The following is a 21,267-nucleotide window of genomic DNA, read 5'->3' as shown; positions in this document are numbered from 1 at the left end:
GATAACCCTCTTTCCTGACCACAGAACTGGGAGAAGGGAAGAAGCAAAAGCTACCAGACCCTGGCGGGTGGGCAGGAAAACATCTTGGGCTCCCATCCTGAACCAAAACGAAGCCCAGATCTGCCACTGAAGAGGTGCATTCTCTCTTACTCAGCACCCACCACAGATAGAAAGTGGAGTTTGGCTGCCTCAGAGCGGGGTTGAGGAGGGGGAGACACACAAATCTCCCCTAAAAACCAGATTCCCCCAATCTGGGAGATCAAATTATAGGATAATCATACACTGGGGTACTATACAATAATTAAAATGAACTATACACAACGAAATGGATGAACCATACAATGTAATGATGATTGAAAGTCACACATGAATATCATAGGATTCTAATATTTATAAAAGTTTAAAAACCAGCAAAGTTAATCTATGCTACTAGAAGTTATGAGAGAGTTTTCTTCAGGGAAAAGGAAGTAGCGACAGATAGGAGCCATGAGGGAGATTTCCAGGAAGCTCACAATGTTTCTTTTATGCTAATTATGCTAATGTGCAAATTTGCTGGTACAAAACAGTAAATTGCACATTTCTGCTGTCAGGTATATAATCTAAATAAAAAGAAATTATACACTAAGAATCCACAGCGGTGCTTTCTAATACTAACAGAATTAAGAGGGGAAAATAAACTGAAATGACTTGTCCACATATAAGTAGGTATTGTATAATCGGATTATATTTTCTAACTTCACTTGGACACTTTCATTTACCTTTTTATTTTGCCCCTAGAGTTTCCTGCCCCATTTACCATCCCCAGCCATCATATTTTGCAACATGTTAAGTCCTCCTCTGAGATATGCACTAATGCTGCTTTAACCCACAAGTATTTTTAGAAGCAACGTCAGCGACAATTGGATGAGGAAGGTGGACACAAGGAATAAATAATCTCACAACAGGAAATGGGTAAAAACCAAAGTCTGCAAAACAAGCAGCAGGGGACTGAGGTGGGATAGATTAAGGATACGTATTTGGGGGTCCACAGGAACACCCACAGAGTCTGATGACTTGGCCGTGATGGTTCACAGTGGATGCCTGTTAATGCCACGCCCATAACAGATCCTCTAACTCCTCAGTTCGTACTATTCCACAGGGGTTTGCCCCAGAGCAATCTCCACCAGCACGTTCCTAAATGCTGGCAGCGATCTGTAGCGACACGCAGCTCCCATCCCAGCATTTCATGCCTTGACCAGACCTTCCAAAAATATTAAATAGCTACATCCTAAGAACAATTTGAAAGCTCACCCTTGAAAAACAACACATCAATATAGCTGACAACACCCTGCAGTTACTGGTGATTCTAATCACTAGTAACCAAGTGACAATCTATACAGTATACTTCTCTTCAGCTTAGGTCACATGATATTTTTAATATGTAAGAACAAAAATAGTTGAAAATGAAGTATTTTTACCAGAAAATCAGACTATATGAAAAGTAAAAATAAAATGGATTCTCTAAAGCTGAAGAACGCAATATCTGAAATTTAGATCTTAATGGATGAGTTTACTGGATACAGCGGAAGTTAGTATTAGTGCAGTAGAATAGAAATAAATAGTATATAACAAAACTAATGCATAAAGAAAAGGAAGAATGAAATAGAACAGAGCATAAGAAATAGATAGGATGTATTGAAAAGTTAAACACAGGTGTAATGGGAGTCTAAAAAGGAGATGAAATGTAGTAGAACCAATATTCAAATGATAAAGAATGAGAAATTTCCAAAGTTAATTTTAAAAAAACCAAGTTCCTAAAGCTCATCAAATCCCAATCAGGGTAAGTTAAAATCTTGTCTAGGTACATCACAGTAAGATGCTGAAAACCAGGGACAAAGGAAAAAAAATCTTAAAAATGATCACAATATAGTCAAGATCAATTGAGATAACAAAAGTCAAAAGACAATGGAATGACACTTTTAAAGTTATGAGAAAAAAAACTACACACCTAGAATTCTACACCCAGTGAAAATATAAGTGAAGACAGAAATTATGATATTTTCATATGAACAAAAAATAGGGAATATACTGCCAGGGGGCCTGAACCAGAAAGAAATATTACAGGAAGTTCTTTAGGTAGAAGGCAAATAATCCTAGACAGAAACACGAAAATGTTAGAGATAATGAAGATCATCAGAAAGAGAAATATGTGGTTAAATATAACTATTGAATAGATATTAACTATACAAAACAATAACTATACTGTCTTGGGAAGTTTAAATATTTGTAGCATTAAATTATATGAAAACAACACAAAAGGTGAGAGCAGGATAAATGGAGTTAATATCAGTGAAGAGTTAAAAGTCATCATTTGTGTTAAACTGTAATGAGTCAAAGTTACATGTTGGAATCTCTAGGGTAACTACAAAAATACTAGTGAATAAACATATTATTAACAAGTTAATTAAAGGAAAATGTAACTAATAAAAAATTTGTGAATAAGAAAACAAAAAGTGATTGTATATATAAATATATATATATAAGTATATATAACAGTTATATGTTAAATGAGTGGATTAAAATTACAAGTAAAAGTAAAATTGGTAAACTGTATTAAAAACTAAGCCATATACTCTTCACAAGAGTCATACTTTAATTACAAGTTTACAGAATGGTTGAAAGTCAAAGAACAGAAACATATATTACATAATCATTAACCAAAAGGAAGCTATTATAATTACATTTTTAAAAGATTAAATACATTTTAAGACAAGAAATATTATTTAAGGACAGTGGGATATTACTTAAGGATAAAGGGGTGAATGCAACTGAATGATATGACAGTTTGCATCCAAATGACATAATTTTCAAATATATAAAGCAAGAATGACAGAATTAAAGGAGAAGTATACAAATCCATAAGCATAATGGAAGACTTTAAGTAACAAATCTCAATATCTGATGGAATAGAGAAAATTCTATAGGAGTATAAAAGATTTGAATAACATATTCAATGAAATTGACCCAACTGACAAATGTAGAATACTGTACCCAACAATGGTGGAATTCACATTTTTTTTCAAGGGAACATGAAGTAGTTACCAAAATAAACCATGTGTTGAGCCATAAGGAAAACCTCACCAATCTCTAAAATATTAGAAGCATTCAGAGTATGTTTTCTGGTCACAATGGAATTAAGTCTGAGATCAGTAAGAGAAAGGTAACTAGAAAACCCATAACTGTTTGGAAATTAAACAATGCACTTCTAAATAATCCTTGGATCAAAGAAGTAAAAATGGAAGTTAGAAAATATTTAGCAGTAAATGGCAAAGCCACAACAAATAGAAATTTGTGGGTTATAGCTAAGCAATGCCTGGAAGTGGAGGGTTACAGTATTAATTATATTTTATTTTTTTCTAACAGAAAAGGAGAAAGAAAGAAAATCAAAGATTTAAGCTTCTATCCCAAAAATCTGGAAAAGGAAAGCAAACAAAATCTTATAAAAAATAGGATATCATTCCAAAAAGAAAAGAAAACATATTTATGTTCACAAACATGTAACAGAGAAAATCAAATGCAGGTTCCTTTAGATCAACTTTTAGATTTATTAAGAAAAAAATAGAGAAAGTACAAATATCAACATCAGGAATGAAGAAAAGACATCATTATAGAACCTACTGATATCAAAAAAAGAATAAGAGACTATTATGAACACATTTACAGGAATATATAAGATAAATTGGATGAATAGACAAGTTACCAAAGTTGATGAAAGAGTGAGAAATTCTAAACAGACTGAATATGAATATGAGTCTGAATTAAAAACTTTCCCACAGACAATCTCCCAGGTCCAGGTGATTTCACTTGTGAATTTTTAAAAATATTTAAAGAAGAAATTTTACACAAACTCTTTAAGAGTATAATAAAAGAAATCACATCAGTTCTTTATATCCTGCCAAAACCTGAAAAAGACTTTATAAGAAAGGAAATTACAGAGAAATCTCTCATAAATTAAATGTAAAATTCCTAAACAAAAAGTAGAGATATTAACATGTTAATGGATTAGAAGATTTAATATTGTAAAGATATAAATTCTCTCAGATTTAATCTAGAGATTATGTTATGTATCATAGTCATGATAGTCAATAAGTTCTTTTTAATGAATTATTGAATCCTCATCTCCTGAAAACTTAACCAAAATTCCTAACTTGAATCTCTAAATTGACCTGGTCTAAAAATAAAAAATGACTCACACTAAGGTAATTTAATGTCTAAAATGTCCAGCACATGTTATGGTGCATGATAAATAAAATATTTTTAGTTTTTAGACTGTACAGTGGAGTTCCAAGTTAACTGTTATTTATTTGATTTTCTAAGAAAATCTATTTGGACTAGTTTTTTAAATGTACTGTATTTCTAAGATACATAAATACAATCTCTATCAAAATTCAAAGAAAAACATTTTAGAGTACTTTTCTAATGAAAGTGATTTTTTAAATGAAAGTGGATGCAGCAGAAAGAGTATCATAAACTCTTCAAAGTATCTGTATTTTTAGATAAAAAAGTCATCTTTGTTTTTGCTATTTCATAAGACCTAGAGTAAACGAATTCAAATGTCCTCTGAAAAACATTTGGTAAAACACAGATGTATCCAGCATTAGAGAAAATAATTTTAGAATAGAAGAAAGTGTACTACTGAACACTATATTTGCATAAATTCTTGAAAATAAAAAACACTAAGAGTTACTTTTTTAACATGAGGAGCAAGGGTGTACCACCCTTTCAGCTCACCCTTCATCTCTTGCCTGGAACTTGGAGATGAAGGCTGAGGCCCCAGAGTATCATAAGGATGCAGGATGAACCCAAGGGACAGTGGAAAAGGGAGCTGAAGAAGGCGAGATCCTCAGACACTTGTTGGACTTCCTACCTCCAACCTTTTTTGTTTGTCTGTTTGTTTGAGCCACTATTATTTTACATTTCTCTTTTACATGCAACCAAACCTGAGGCAGGCTTTTAGACTGCATAATTTCGAGTCATATTTTAGAAAGCAGAAGTAGTCAATTAGTCAATAATGTCAGTTAGATATAACCTTCATAATTCCTTGTCTTTAAATATAATTAACTATCATGTTTTCATCACCACAGGCATACAATATTACTAAAATTCAGTCATTATTATCTACAGAACAGAGCATATTTTATTATTCCTATTTTGCCTCACCCAATACATTATTTGTATATGCGTCTACCTCATATTATTTAGTGAAAAAAATGTAATATTTATCCATGTATATCTGCTGTATCATTTTATTAAATTCATTTCAGAAAATATTTAGTGAGTATATATCATGGCTAGGCACTAATGCTAATTACTAAAGATATGAATATGAACAAGAAACAAACAGGAAAAAAAATTAAAAACTGCTTCAAGAAGCTTACGGCACTGGGAGAGCTCACACATGGCAGACACTTCCTGTTGTCTAATTAACAACATTTCCATCTGTCTCTTTCCCCTGCCCACAGAACCCCAAATTATTCTGGCACAGTTGGAATTACATTGTTCTCAGGGAAGACAGGATTTTTTCCCATTCCTAAGAGATGAATGGTGATTGGTCTAAACCAGTCATAGTAATTTCATCCTCCTTGGACAAGTAGTGGACTAAGAGTGGGCCTCTGACTCAGTTCCAGCGAATGAGATAGAAGTAGAAATCTCCGATGTCATTCTTCCCTGCTTCTTCTGACTTGGACATTGATGTGATGCTGTTGCTGCAGCAGCTCTCTTGCGTCCATGAAGTAAAGCACAGGAAAACTGCAGAAATGTTGCAATTTTAACATTATTGATGCATTAGCTTCAGTCATCTTGTTATATTTAATAAAATGGTGGCTGTTCTAGTTGCTGGGTTTTTGTATTTCCATTTGACTTCATTTCTGATAGACACCAATGCATTTATGTAACAATTTGCAATAGTTGCTATGATAGAAAATGAACAAGGTCTTAGAGGAGCAGAGAGACTAATCTGCCAAAATTGCTTTATGTGGTTGAGAAGGCTGTACAGAAAAAAGTGGGGCTTGAACTTTTAGGCAAAAATTATTTTCCTACATCTAAAGTAAAATGGTAAAGAGAAATAGTGACAAATGAGGCTAAACAAGGAGGCAGATACAGAACGATGGGAAACATGTAGATCACGATAAGGACTGTGGATTTTATTTCAGATGTGAGGGGAAGTCTTCAAAACAGTTTAAGCATGGTAATAATATCAGATTTTGTGATTTACAAATATCATCCTGGCACTCTTAGGAGAAGGCATCTGGGGACAGGGGAGCAAAGCATAAATAAGTAGATGAGAAATGATAAGAGGCTGAACTAATGATGTAAGAGGAAGTAAGGGAGAGAGAGAGAACTTAGGAGGACAGGTCTGGGATAAAGCTCTATTATTAGGTATATTGACTGCAGATTGCGGTAGGACATCCAGATGGAGACTCCTCCAAGTCCTTCAGAAATAGAGGTCAGGAACCAAAAAAAGGAAGGTCAGCTAGAGATAAACATTTCAGGTATAATTTGGGGCAACACCAATGTTTAAGGGACAAGTAGAGGAGACGAGAGGGAAGGGGAGGGGAAAGTGGCTGAAAAGATATCTTGACAGAGAAGAGATACAAGAAATAAGAATATTGGGGAAAGGAATATGTCAGATGTTGAAAAAGAAGGTTTTCAAACAGGTCAAATATTTCAGACAGACCAGTAAGATGAGGAGTGAGCTATTCATCCCATGTTTGGGATGAAGCAGCAGGTTGTGATCAGCAAGTTTATCAAAAACCCGATGGCTGATTTTCAGTTCTCATTTCACTTGACTTGCTGGGAGCTGTTGTGGCCACTCTGGATCACAGCTGAATCCATCCTCTTGAAACACTTCCTTTACTTCTGGACAGTGCTCTCCTTTGGTTCTGCCTCTACTGCAGTGCCTACTCCCTGCTTTTTTTTGGTTTTGATTTTTTTGCTTGGATTCCTCATAATCTTCTTGAACTCTTAACTTCGGAATGTCCCAGAGATCAGTCCTTGGATCTCTTAATTGTCTCTTGGTGATCCCATCCTGTTTTATGACATTAAATACCATATACATGCCTATTCTCTCAAATGTATACATCCAGCCTGAAAATCTCTCTGATCTCTGGACTCATATATCTAATTCCTTGTTTTTATTCCAGTCTTTTTGAGTTATAATTGACATCTAATACTGTATATGTTTAAGGTGTACAATGTAATGATTTGACATATGTATATACTGCAAAATGATCACCACAATAGGATTAGTTAACATCCGTCACATCATATAGTTAGAATTTTTTTTTTTTGCTTGTGATGACAGCTCTTAAGATCTAATCCCTTAGCAACTTTCAAATATACTTGAGGGTATTATGCTAAGTGAAGTTAAGTTAGAGAAAGATAAATGTTGTATAATCTCCCTTATACGTGGAATCTAAAAAAGACCAACCTCATAGAAACAGAGATCAGATTTGTGGTTGCCAGAGGTGGAGTGAGGGTCGTGGAATTAAGCGAAGGTGGTCAAGAGGTACAAACTTCCAGTTATAAGATAAGTTCTGGGGATGTAATTTCCTGTTTTACCAACCCCATTTGGATATTAAATAGAATCTCAGAATTAACTTATTCAAAACAAAACTTCTGATATTCCCCACAAAGTACGTCCCTTCCTGTTTTTCTAATTCAGTAAATGACCACCAATCTGACTATAGTAAATAACTACTGATGATTGGACATAATGAATAACTGATGTTTCCTTAATATGGACCTTCTGACAATAAAGATACTCAAAATACAAGTTACTTAGTTGAAGAGTATTCATGTGTGGATGTTTTAGTAAAGACTATACTTACAAACTTTAAAAACGGTTAAGGGATAGAGAATATTTTCATTACTAATAATTCATTATTGGGTTTTATTTTTCCAATACTAATGCATTCCTTAATTAGTCCACATTTCATTACTTACATATTAAAAAGCCCACAACAAAGATTAAAATATAAACAGAACTAGAAATGACAAAGAGCTAAATATAATTTTAGTTAAAACGTGTTACATGTTCAGATGCCAACTGAGGAGTTTGGTTCCCCCCAGTTTCCTGTTTTGTTCCCAGGTTCACTCTGCCTGCATCACCTGTGTTACAGAGCACAGGAAGCCCCGTAGCATTTCTAGCAGTTCTCGACAGTCCCGCACAACTTTCCGTTTAAACTCAGTAGTGAACATTCGTTCTTTGCCTCCCCAGTAGTAATACTGTACTCTAGGAAGTATAACTCTTTAGCGATATATTACAGGTAGAAACAAAAAGAAATTGTACTTTTTCATGTATTTTCTCCATCTATTTAGTCTACGCAGAGAGGAGAAAATTCCATCTCGGACAACAAAACTATGGGAAATTAGGTTAGGGTATTAATATAAGATTTATACCAATGTTGGTATGAGAACACTGATACTGATCAAATAGTGACGTAACTGATGCATTATCCAAGAAGACAGAGTCTAGGGCCTGCAGCGATCTGTATATTCTGTCTTTTGGTTATCAGCAGCCTAAAGGGATACCCTTTACTTTAAGGATAGGAATGCGGATACTACCAGCTGAGATAAAAAGGCTGCACAGTGAGATAGTTAAAATGACGATCATGAAGAGAAAAAAAGGGAATAGCAGAAAAAATATCCACATCAAAGAACAATAAAGGGCTGGGGAGGAGGAATAAGGAATTTGGGATTAGCAGATACAAACTACTATATATAAAACAGATAAACAACAAGGTCCTACTGTATAGCACAGGGAACTATATTCAATATCTTTTAAAAAAAGAGCAATAAAGGGCAGAATTAAAACTGCAAAAAAAAACCTTATTAATGATTCAGAGAACAAGTAAAAAAAACAAAAAACATTGTGGGAAAGCAGTTTTTTTTCTAATTAGAGAGAAAGTGAAATATATGCTGTACAGGGGATGAAAACCCAAACTACATACTATAAACATTTTTAGAGAAAACTAAAGCAAAATAATAGAAATAAAAGCAACAATCCAAGATATAGCCCCCGCCTCCCCAAAAATCTTGGATTGAAATATGACCCTAATTAGGCAGACCCTGATTAAGACCCTAAAAGTACTCTTCTTGTTTCAAGTAAAATAATATTTTGTGAGAAGATCTATACCTAGATGTATTAAGGCAAATTCAGGGTTAACTTTTTTACCACCCTATGAGCATTGAAGTAATTTTGGTTTTTGTTTTTTAATGTTATGTGCAAATGGGGAAAAGTCAGATTGGCATCATATCTCACCAGTGCATGAAATTCTAGAAACCAGTGGTACAAGAATTATGTTAAACTGGATTGTTTTGACCTCACTATTATATAAGCAGCCAAACTATCGTCCACGTGTGAAGGGAAAACAAAGACGCTGTCAGAAATGCAAGGATTTAGAAGGCAATTCACCCATGTGATCTTCCTTTAAAAATTACCTGAATTAAAATTACAGGCTTTTGAAAAATGAATCAAAACAAACAACTTAAATATAGAAGTTCATGTAATTAAAAACATATGTTAAGAGAAGAAACCTGAAGTTGTATGGTTATAAAAATGCAAATGTCAAAAGTAGTTATTAAAAGAGAAAAACAACATTATAAATGTTAGCTATAAAAAACTAGAAGTCTCAGATTGTCTTCCCAGGTTTAGAAAAACAAAAGAAGAAAACAAGGGTATGCTAAATTTCTCATTTTACAAAGGTAATCAATAGCACAATTTGTTTCTTGATATTTGGTACCAAAGTATTTTTATAATTTAAAAAGAATCATTAAATAAATTTTAAATTTAAAATATTTAAGTTAAAATATGCCTTAAACAAGGTTAGAAATTAGATAAAAATATATGAATGTATACATATATATAATCTTACTTAATATGCAAACAGTGATTACAAATCAATGATTTGAAAAAGTTTCTGTAGTTAACTTAGGCATGTTATAAACAGTTATGTTCCTTTTTTTTAAAATGATGTATGTTCACTAAACTTACTGTGGTAATCATTTCATGACGTATATAAGTCAAGGCATTAAGCTATATACCTTAAACTTATACAGGACTGTATGTCAATTTTGTCTCAATAAAACAGGAAGAAAATGTCTTCATATGGCTGTTTCCATGTTGGCTTTCAGTGAACACTTAGGGAATCATATTTACATTGTAGTGTGGAAGATATTCCCACAGGATGCTGACATGATGAAGACCAGAGAAGTAACTTTCTTATAACTGAACTGCCTCAGAAATAGGACTGAGGTTACTGAGCCAGAGTGATTTGGCTGGAATATTTCTTAACTTTTGTTCTTCTGTCAGTCTTAATTAATTAGTCAACACCTCAGGTCATTCTGTGAAAGATCTTAACCAAATAACATAGGCAGTTAAAATTTTTTTTTAAAAGGGACAAATCTTGGCAAGGAGAAAAGGTGGGTAAAGAATTAATAGAGACAGCAGTAAGACTGATGCCCAGAACACACCATCCTGAAGACCGGATGGAAGATGACTGAGAATTTGGCTCTAAGTTTCCTAGAGGTCAAAGAAAAAGTGAAAGATGATTATGACAGTGTCCATAATAAAGAAACCAACTAATGAGTCATAAGAAGAATAGATATTTCTGATACAGAGACTTGAGAGAATTTTCTCCCATGAGTATTCATAAACAGCCTAAAATCCATAATGACATCACAACTGATGCAGTTACGTATTGTAGTGCTTGGACATATGCTTTGGAGTAAGGTGAATACATGATTCAGCCTCCTCATTCAGTGAAAGCAATTCTTTTGCCAGAGCTTGGAGTGGCCCAGATATTTAGCTCTAAGATGATATGGCTTGTTTCAAGGGAAAAGTTAGACCAATCAGTTACAGCATATATGAATGGACTACATATGCGTAGGACCATAAATATTTTCTAATTAAAAATAATCTCTTGTTATTACAAAAGTTGTATATGTACATTGTAGAAAATCAAAAGCCGTAGATAAATAAAAGGCAAAGAAGCCATTTTATCCCCTTGCAGAAAAAATGATCATAGTGTATGTTTTGCAAAGAAGTCATATTATGCATAATATTTTGTAAATTCCTTTTTCTGGTTAAATTGATAGTTAAAATATTTACTTTTTTCATGTTAGTAAAGTTTTATCTCTTCTAATAACCAGTCCATCATCCATCTTTACCAAACTATCCCCCCAAATGTCCTTTATATAACTGCTTTGTTGAAACCAGAATCCAATCCAGGTCCATGCATTAAATCTTATGTTGTTTAAGGTTTGTTAATCTAGAATGGTGCTTTTTATCATGACACTGACTTGCTACAAAATATCTTATCTTCTGGATTTATCTGCCTGTTCTCTTATAGAAAATCACCTATATTTCCTAAGAATTCAAATGAATTCCAATTAAACAATTTTGGCTGGAAAATGTATATATATATAATTTATATCTATATATCTTTATATGTCTAAATATATACACACACATTAAAAATAAAAGAATACACATCACGAGGTTAACAGTTGGCTATTTAATAGTAGGAAATTTATTATTCCTTGGACTTACTTGTATTTTCTAAAATTTGAATAATCACTTTTCAATCCATTCATTCATTCAACAAATATTTATTGAGCACCAAGCATGTGCTAGGTAGGTCCTGAAAAAAAGCACTCTGCAAAACAGATAAAAATCCTGCCCTTCCACAGTTTTTATTCTTGAAGGGAGAAGTCAGAAAATGAGCAGAACAAATAAGTAATTGATGACTGTTAACAAGATAATTTGTTGTTCGGAGAAAAAGAATGCAGTGAGAGAGGAAAAGGAGTTCTGGAGATACAGAGCTGACACTGCAATCTTTTAAAAGTTGCCACGGGGAGGTCTCACTGAGGTTATACTGAGTAAGGTCTAAAGGAGACGAGAAGACAAAATATGAAGGCCTCTGGTGGGAAAGTGCACTAAACAGAGGGAGCAGCAAAAGCAGAGACTCTGATGAGAAAGCATTCCTGGCAGCCTTGAGAAACAGAAAAATCAACAAAAGTATATAAAAATGTGTATTCAAAGGTCAGGGTCAAAAACATATCACCATGCAGAGACTCAGGGTAGTTTTCTTGAACTCCTCTTTGTCCTATTCAGAATTTTGTTAATTTTCTTAATAGAAATCTATTGCCTATAGTAATATAAAAAAAAAACCCTAAAAATATCATGTTGAAAATCAGTGTTTAAAATGTGAATACACTATATGCTGAGAGTGATGCAAAAAATTCTAGTGAGCACATATAGTTAATATGTTAGTATTTACTATATGTGCTCATTAGAAAGCATTTGGAAATTGCAAAAAAAAAAAAAAAAAAAGGAAGGTTTTTTTTTTAAAGCAGCCATTAGCCCACTAACTTGAGATCTTCTTCCTCTGTCTAGTATCCATAATTCTAAATGACCACTATTTTCACTGATATGTACAGCCATAGATTATCAAGGATAAATATAATTTTAAAAATCTCTAAATCGGTGCATCTCAAAGTGTGGTTCTCAGGTCTCTTGCATCAGAATTAACTGAGAAACTTGCTAAAAATGAAGATTCCTGGATCACAATCTAGGGCCAGTGGATCTTGGGGTGGAATCTGGAAACCTGCTTTTTTTTTTTTTTTTTTTTAATTAATTAATTTATTTATTTATTTATTTATGGCTGTGTTGGGTCTTCGTTTCTGTGCGAGGGCTTTCTCTAGTTGCGGCAAGCGGGCGCCACTCTTCATCGCGGTGCGCGGGCCTCTCACTATCGCAGCCTCTCTTGTTGCGGAGCACAGGCTCCAGACGCGCAGGCTCAGTAATTGTGGCTCACGGGCCCAGTTGCTCCGCGGCATGTGGGATCTTCCCAGACCAGGGCTCGAACCCGTGTCCCCTGCATTCGCAGGCAGATTCTCAACCACTGCGCCACCAGGGAAGCCCTGGAAACCTGCTTTTTAACATCATTTCCAGATGACTTATATAGCCCAGTAAAGCTTGAGAACTACATACTCAGTTCAACAACAGTAAAGATATTTATCAGATAAACTGCCTCTGGTATCTTCTACTGACCAGATTAATCTCTTAAATTTCAATCATTCCTAAATTTACCTTTCATGTGCTTGGCAGGACATTATATCTAAGCATCCCCAACATATGTCAAATCCTGATGTTCTTAAAAGCTTAGATGATAAAATAGGTCACAAGTAGAGTATTAACCTACGTTAAAATCCTGGATTAGACAGCGAATAGAAAAGAATAAGGTCATTATGGTTGCTCTAGTTTGGACTCACAGAATGACCACTTATACCAGTATGAATTCCCATTTGATTAGCAAAACGAAGGATTATAGGTAAGACCGAGAAGACCAAAACACTAATTCAAAGATGTGGCAAAGTGAATGTAGTTATTTCATCATCCATCTATATACTTAATCTATCATTCATCTAGATATTTATTTTTATACTTCCTACATTTTAACCACCAAAGTGAAAATTATATGGATTTGAATTATGAAATTAGATTTTCAAGGCGCTTGAAGGATTACAGAATCTCTTGACCAGCAATGTGGAAAAGATTTTTAATTTGATCAAAGATGTAATACACTTTTCTTGAACAATAGGATCATTCATATACCCTCAATTAACCATTCTGAGAGACTCAGCCAAAGAGAAATAGAGGAGTGAAATCACGTATTTTTCACCCATTAAACTAAGAAGTTAAGAGGTAAATATTCCATTGAAAGAGACATTATGAAAGTAAACATGTAAACATTGTCATAAAAAAGATGTAGGATTATTTTTATAATAGGGTATGGCAAAAATAAGTAGCTTTATTTTTATAAATAGGATCATTCCTCATGAAGGAGGACTTGAGAAGCTATGGCATGAATTGTTCTGTAAACCTAGGATACCTGTCCCCCTTCTAATTAATTTGTTCTGTAAGTTGGATTTTGTACATGAGTTTTTAAAGTAGGGTGGGTCTTTATGCTTATCTGTGTCTGAAAATCAGGATTCTCATTTGGCAGAAACAGTCAGTTAGACTGGCATTTTCATGTTCTGGGCCAAGTACTTTTTGGCAAGTACTGAGAAAAACCAACAAAGGAAATCAAATGGATTTAAAGCTTGAAAGCTTTAAGAAATAGCTCACACAAAGTCACTACATCCAAAATTTCTTTTATATATGCATCCATACATTGATAGGAGGCCGGAAATAAATCCTGAAGTTTATAAGTGAAGAGCTGTATCAGATAAGGCAGGACCAGTGCATATATGAGACAGGTTACTAATCTAGTCAACGGGCCACCTGTCAAAAATTATTCCCTTAGCCAACATAAAATTCCCACAAAGATGAACTAATTAATAATGCAAGTGAGATATTGTGTCCAAAAAGCTACTATTGAAATTTAAATGTTTATGAAATGTATCCACAATTGTATTCAATATTTTCAGGAATGAGTTCATTTATGTAGTAGTTTAAGTAAAGTTTCAAAGGTGGAGTTGTATACAAACACTACCAGTTCAAGAGAAGACTAGGTCCAGTGGCACAATGTACCTTCTATCAGTACTTCTCAAGCGTGACCTTGCGTTAGAATCACTCGAGGCTCCTGAAAACACTGATTCCAGGCGCTCCCTCAGATATTCTGATTTGGTAGGGGTGTGGCCTGGAAGTGTGCATTTCTGACATGCTCCCAGGGGATGCTGGTCTAAGATACATGTCAAATAACACCATTCTAGGTGGCATCTGGTACCAAAGGGTCAGAAAGTCTAGAAAATAAATGCGTCCAACTTCAAAATGTTACCCAATGGTAACCATAATCCAGGCTTCAGATACAACTTCCAAAAGCTTCTTATTTCTAACATTCAATTGTAGATGTGATGGCTATGTACACTTAAGTACCACTGAGGTGCATTAGGATAAAGAATTTATAAGATAACTGGATCCCCCCAAATCACAGAAGACTTTGCAGAAAAACTTGAATCATATTAATGAGCAAATCAAAAAATTTTACAAATTGTGGGAAAACACTTTTTAATTAATATTTTAAGCAAACTTTCTATATGATGAGACCAAACACGTGCAATTTGTTCATTATGTACAATAATCACTTAGAAAATACAAAAGTGATCTAAATCTTAACTACTCAAACTTTTGAATTAGTCACTTGAAGAAACATACTAAAAGAGAAAGGTGATATATTTTTACACCTCTTTAGGGAGCAGCACAATGCTGGGTGTTAGAGCCTGAGGTTCCAGACCAGCTTTCCCATCGAAATCTTCCCAATTTTGAGCAACTTAATTCTTGTGTGTTTAGTGTTAATGGTGTTAGATTGACTGGTCTCTTAAGAATCCTTCTAGCTTAAATTCTGAAATGACTCTTTCAAACCTGCTACCATGTTTATCTTAAAAATAAAATTTGCATAACTCTTTTCATGAAGACTCATTCAAAAAGTTTTATCTTAATGGGCCAAAATTAAGTATTACCTACTTCTGATTAACCAACTATTCAATTTTCAGGACTCCATGTGGAGCTGTATTATATTGAAAAATGAAGTTTTTCCAACAGCACATCAAACACGAGTGCTCTGTGTAGTGAGAACTATTTTCTGCTTTCCAACTGGAAAGTTTTTTTGTGTATGAGATATGAAATTGAGCTTATTATACATAATTGCAAACGAGCCTGCCTGAGATACTGGTACATGCTCGTAACTTAAAGTGTCAACAACTGGAAGAGAACAACAAATCTGAACATAAGGTAAATTATTTAACAACCTCTGTTATGAGTTCTCCACATCTGAGCATTCAAATTTATAAACCAAATTTTAAATGTTGTAACATCCTCACCAAAGCATGGAAAATTATTTCTTGCATCTTTTGATAAGAGCTTTCCTGAACATGACAGTTATCAATTATCCCTGTAATAGCAAATAACATTGCTGAATTATCTCCTATGATCTTACTGAGCAAGATTTGCCTGTTTCTGTGACACATATATTTCCTAAACTAGAACACAGACTTCCAGAATTTTAGGAGATAATTAGGCTACTAAATCAATGTTGTAAGTACCTGTAAAGTAATAAAAAGTCTTTATCATTTTTAAAAAAAAATTATCTCACTCAAGTAGCTGATAATGTGACATCTAGATGCATGTGCCACCCGTGGCTCCAATTCCAGCTTGCTCTTTTTTTTTTAACAAAGTCTAGCCTATTTCAAGTTATATTTGTCTAGTCATTGAGATCAAGTAAAAACAACCTGAAACTTGTCTCCTCATGCAACAGCCCATGTTTTACCATGAGAAGTTTTGAAATTCTTCTAGTCAGTCATGATGGGATTTTTTTTCTTTCAATACACAAAGGCAAAGGTCAAAGTTGATCATTTTACTGTATTTCTCTACCAATTTTTGTGTAACCGAAGTTACAAGTCCTTCTTGAACAGTTAAGTAACCTCAAGCAAGAGAAAGCTTTTCCTTTAGGATCTGTTTCTCTACAGAGTAAATTCTTTGGGGAATTTCTAAGATTCTCTCCAGGTATTCGTATCTAATTTCTTGCTTATAAATCTCCAAGGAATAGTCTCATCAACAGTGAGAGAATAATCTCCATGTGATTATCATAGAACACAGCATGGTCTTGGAGGTTGAAAAATGCCAGCCACTCTTGGTCTAATGTATGTTTCTCACATGAAAGAAAAGGAGGTGTCAGTTAGTAAGAAATCCCTCCCAATCTCCTAATATGATTTCTACGGATTACAATATTCTCAATAAGATCTCTGTTCCTGAAGACACACTGGAAGCTACATACATGATTTCACTTTAATATTTCAATCTGCTACATGGAATAGATACAAAGTACAAGATGAGATAATTCAGCAACTGCGGAAAGTAGTAGTAATGTTTGGATACACACCATTACTATGAATGGCTGGGTAAACACGTTATTCAGTAATCTGGTAAACCATTACCTTTCTTGCATATTAGATCTGACTTTGAATAAATTCTGGAACACAGGAAGGACACGTGAATCCTTCCAAATTGTTTGAATTTCATTTTAGTCTTCATTACAGAGTTTAGGCAAGTAAAATTAGGTAGTATGGAGAACTTGCACATATTTTATTGACAGGGACAGTCTAATCATTCATGTTGGACTTCCAGTATCTACTGGGGCAAAAGAAACAAACAAACAAACATAAAACTGTTCTTACTCTTCTCTGAGCAATATAAAAGCTGCTGCAGCTCACCCATGCTCAGGCTAAGGGCTTCAAGGTAGAGTCCACAGAACACAACAACAAAAATCACTCTAGCCCTAGAAGTCCCTCCACTGGGAGCAGAGGAATTTAAAAACATTATTTTCTAAGCTAAATTGATTTGCAGCTTTCTAATATATAGGATTATTGTGTGAGTAGTAACAAAAGTTGTTAGTACAGCAATATTTAATCATTAAAGATAAAAGAATGAAGAATTTCAAACTTTTAAGTAAATATATCTAATTTTTTTTTCAGAGATACCCACAGTTCTTTAAGTATTCCTATTACTATAAACACAGGGAAAATCAGCTCAATATAAGTAGTAAAATTCAATTAGCCATTTTAATATAGAGTAAGTTTGTGGAGCTCACTTAAGAAGTATATGAGTTTTCCTTCCATGTGGGCCCTTTCAAACAAGCCATTGGTTTATTCCGATTGAGCAAACTTCCCAGGAACTCTCAATGCAATGACCTACACCTAGCATTTGTAACATTAATCTCTAAACAATCCCCTAAAGCACGGTTCCCCACTCTGTTGAATTAACTGACAACTTTTCAAAGGCATTTAATTACTGTATTTAATTTTAGATCACAGAATAGGAAAGACAGTCAGACTGACTTCTCAGATCTCTGCCTTCACACAGGTAAGATGTGATTATGCTCACTTTCTTGCACACTTAGGCCAGTGAGGCAGAATCTCAACAGGATGTAAGAGAGTGCTTTTCTACAGGGGCTGTCCACACCACAAGCCCAGAATCAGCTCCACTTATGCCAGTAAGAGGGAGACAACGTAACAGCCAAGACCATGCTGTGTTCTATGATAATCACACCAAGACTATCCTCTCACTGTTGATGAGCCTAGGAGATTTGTGAGCAAGAAATTAGATATGAAAACCTGGAGAGAATCTTTGAAATTCCCCAAAGAATTTACTGTTGGAGAAACAAACCCTAAAGGGAAAGCTTTTTCTCACTTGAGGTGACTTAAAATGTTCAAGGAGGACTCGTAATTTCGCTTATAAAAATTGGTAGGGAAATGAGTTTCTCCAAAGGGTATCTATTTCTGAAATACTCAGACAATGAAAGAAATGTAATCTCTCTCTTCAAACCATTGTTGGAGACTTTTAAATAAAAAAAATAAGTCAATAAATACATATACAAATGGACATGGAAGTTACAGAACAAGTGTGCTTTATTTTTGATACATGATCCAAGGCATCACTAAACTTCATTCAAATCAATTGCTTTTACTTAATATAGTAAAAAAAAAAAAAAAAAAAGTCAGCTCCAATGCTTGCTCCTTTTAATATCTGCATGCAAAAGAGTAAGTCTGGGTTTGTTAGCTTCTGAAAAATAGGAAAGATTATATTTTTAAGATTCGCTTAGCACATAGTGTGCCTCTGAGATTCAATACTGTCTTTTTTCTGGGATGCGCTTCCCTTTGACCCCAGGGTTTCTTGTCGCAGCCCGAGTACGAAGGCCACCTTGAAGGGGGCGGGGGTCCTTACAGAAGCGCCCGTGGGCACAGGAACGAGAGCGACAATCTAGACTCTAGACGCACAGAGGCTGAATAAGCTTAAAACATAAGGCAGTGTCTCCGGTCAGGGCCGCAGGTGACACTCCAGGGGCAGTTCAGACGCGCAAAGGCGGCGGCTTCTGCTGCGTCCCGTCCTCGGCCGGTGAGCGGCGCGGGCGCTCGGGGCCCATCGCCTGCGAAGCCCCACAGGACGCGCGCACGCGGGTCCGCGACCGTCGCGGGGGCGGGCGGACCACCCCCCAGCCCCGCGACGCCCCATCGCTCGAAGATCGCCCTCCTCCAGCCCGCGTCCCTCGCCCTGCGGCCCGCCGGTCCCTACCTGCAGGACGAGGCGACCGCAGCGGCGGACAGCGGAAGGAGCTGAAGCGGGCGCGGCGGCCGGACCCGACCCGCACCGCCCTCCCCTCCTGCGCCGCGGGCTCCGAAGCTGCGCGGCCGGGCCGCGGGGTCTGAAGGGCGGGGAGGCGGGCTCCGCAAGCCTGGCCGCGCGCGCGGCGCCCCGGGTCCCGCTCCGAGCCCCACGTGACAGCCACACTGGCCGCTGATTGGAGCGCCTGGGGAGAGGCGGAGGCGGCCCCTGACCCCCCGAGACTGTGCGGGCCCAGGTGGTTACCTGGCAACCGGGAGTCGGCTCTGAAGACGTGGTTCCCAGGCCCGGGGACAGGCTTCAGCAGAGTTTACAGGGAGGCTGAAAGTGGAGGAAAGAACAGTGAACCGCCAGCGTTCTCACCACCTAACAGATTCCACGCACCGGGTCTGCACTTTCTAGGAAAATGAGTCAAGTATACAGTAAATAAATCACCCCATCTTCTTGAGGAGCCTGAGGGAGGGAGTTGAGCCTCCTTCAGAGGCTAGGCTACACTAGCCTTGATCCTCACCTGGAAGGTGAGTACAGAATGCTGTCTCTTCTGCACTTCGCTCTAGTCCGATTGGGCTCAAGAAGCTCTGTGCAAGACTCCTATGAATGTGATTTGTCTCTATTGGTGGATTTGTATGCAGTTAACACACCTGCCCTCAAAGTGTGCAAACTGACATTTTCCTTGTGGAATCGGGTTGAATGGAAATGGCACTGTCATTCATATTTCCTTCTTCGTATCTCTGAAATATCTTCACTACCAATGACCTTAATCAAACACCCAGGAGAAAATAAACCTTCATATACTCGGAATATGTGTTTAATAACATTTACTGAGCTTTAATTATATGTCAGACTCTGAATAGTTAATACATTTTTTTTTGTTTTTTTAATAGCATCTTTCAGATCCTTTTAAAATTAATTTATTTATTTATTCAGTTTTGGCTGCATTGGGTCTTTGTTGCTGCACGCGGGCTTTTCTCTAGTTGCAGTGAGCGGGCGCTACTCTTCGTTGTGGTGCGCGGGCTTCTCATTGCGGTGGCTTCTCTTGTTGTGGAGCATGGGCTCTAGGCGTGCGGGCTTCAGTAGTTGTGTCACGCAGGCTTCAGTAATTGTGGCTCTTGGGCTCTAGAGCGCAGGCTCAGTAGTTGTGGCGCACGGGCTTAGTTGCTCGGCGGCATGTGGTATCTTCCCGGACCAGGGCTCGAACCCGTGTCCCCTGCATCGGCAGGAGTATTCTTAACCACTTTGCCAGCAGGGAAGCCCCTGAATAGTTAGTAAATTATGATTTACCCCAAACGGCCAACCAGGGAAACTTCCTAGACATAATTCTGACCCTCCTATGCCATACACTTTTTTCTTACAAAGTATTCTGTGCAGACTGTTCCCTACCACGGCACTTAGCATTCTATTTTGCAAATTAAAATTGACTTAAAAGTTACCTCTCCACACAGACAAACTTGTCAAAAGCTAGAATCAGTTCTTTCAGGTCTGTTGTCTGCATTCTAATGAAGTGCCTGATGAATAGCAGATCTTCAATAAATGTTGGATGGATGGATGGATAAATAAATAAACAAGCACATAATCTACCAGACAAAGTATAGAGGACAACACCTAAATATATTTGGTGTGTTAAGTCCTAAAATAGGGTTATATAAAAGTTCTGTGAGGTAATTTTAGATGAGGGAAGGAGAAAATTTTCTTTGTTTTCAGAGTAACTCTCAAGAAGGGTGATATTTGGACAGGAACTTAAAAAACAAATAGATTTCACCTGTTGGAAAAAAGGACTGGAACAGCATGGCCAAAAGCACAAAATGGGGAAAATGCATGATTGATTTTAATTTTGACTTGTTTGCATTCTCTGGAGGAGGTGAAGGTGGGTATCTAAAGATAAGAGGGGGGAGAGAAATTGGCAAAAGATTAAACTGAAAAAATAATAAAACCAGATTTAAGAAGACATTGGACTCCCTAATTAGGTTAGACCTTAGACCTTAACCTCTAAAACCAGAGCTTTTTCTTGAGAAAAGATACCTTACAAATGTTGGGGGTACATAAGGGTGCAGAGAAATGAAAAGCATGATCGAGTAGGGAAAAGATGCTGATGGCCTGAATTAAGATGA

At 36.2% G+C, this 21,267-nt stretch overlaps 1 protein-coding gene across 6 annotated transcripts in view; it reads right to left on the bottom strand.

Moving 5' to 3' along the window:
* Positions 1-19,294, bottom strand: part of WDR17 (WD repeat domain 17) — a 95,268-nt gene extending 75,974 nt beyond the window's left edge. For 2 of the 6 annotated variants that reach the window (XM_082374587.1, XM_082374588.1), the window contains exon 1: positions 19,112-19,231. The gene's annotated coding sequence lies outside the window, so the exon portion shown is untranslated. Of the gene's footprint in view, positions 1-19,111 lie in introns of all 6 variants that reach the window. The other 4 variants (XM_082374589.1, XM_082374582.1, XM_082374583.1 and 1 more) reach the window with 4 other exon arrangements.
* Positions 19,295-21,267: the final 1,973 nt, after the last annotated feature.

Source organism: Balaenoptera borealis (assembly GCF_965194805.1).
Source record: "Balaenoptera borealis genome assembly, chromosome: 21".
Classification (NCBI taxonomy): Eukaryota; Metazoa; Chordata; class Mammalia; order Artiodactyla; family Balaenopteridae; genus Balaenoptera; species Balaenoptera borealis.
This window is presented reverse-complemented; position numbering and strand designations above follow the sequence as displayed.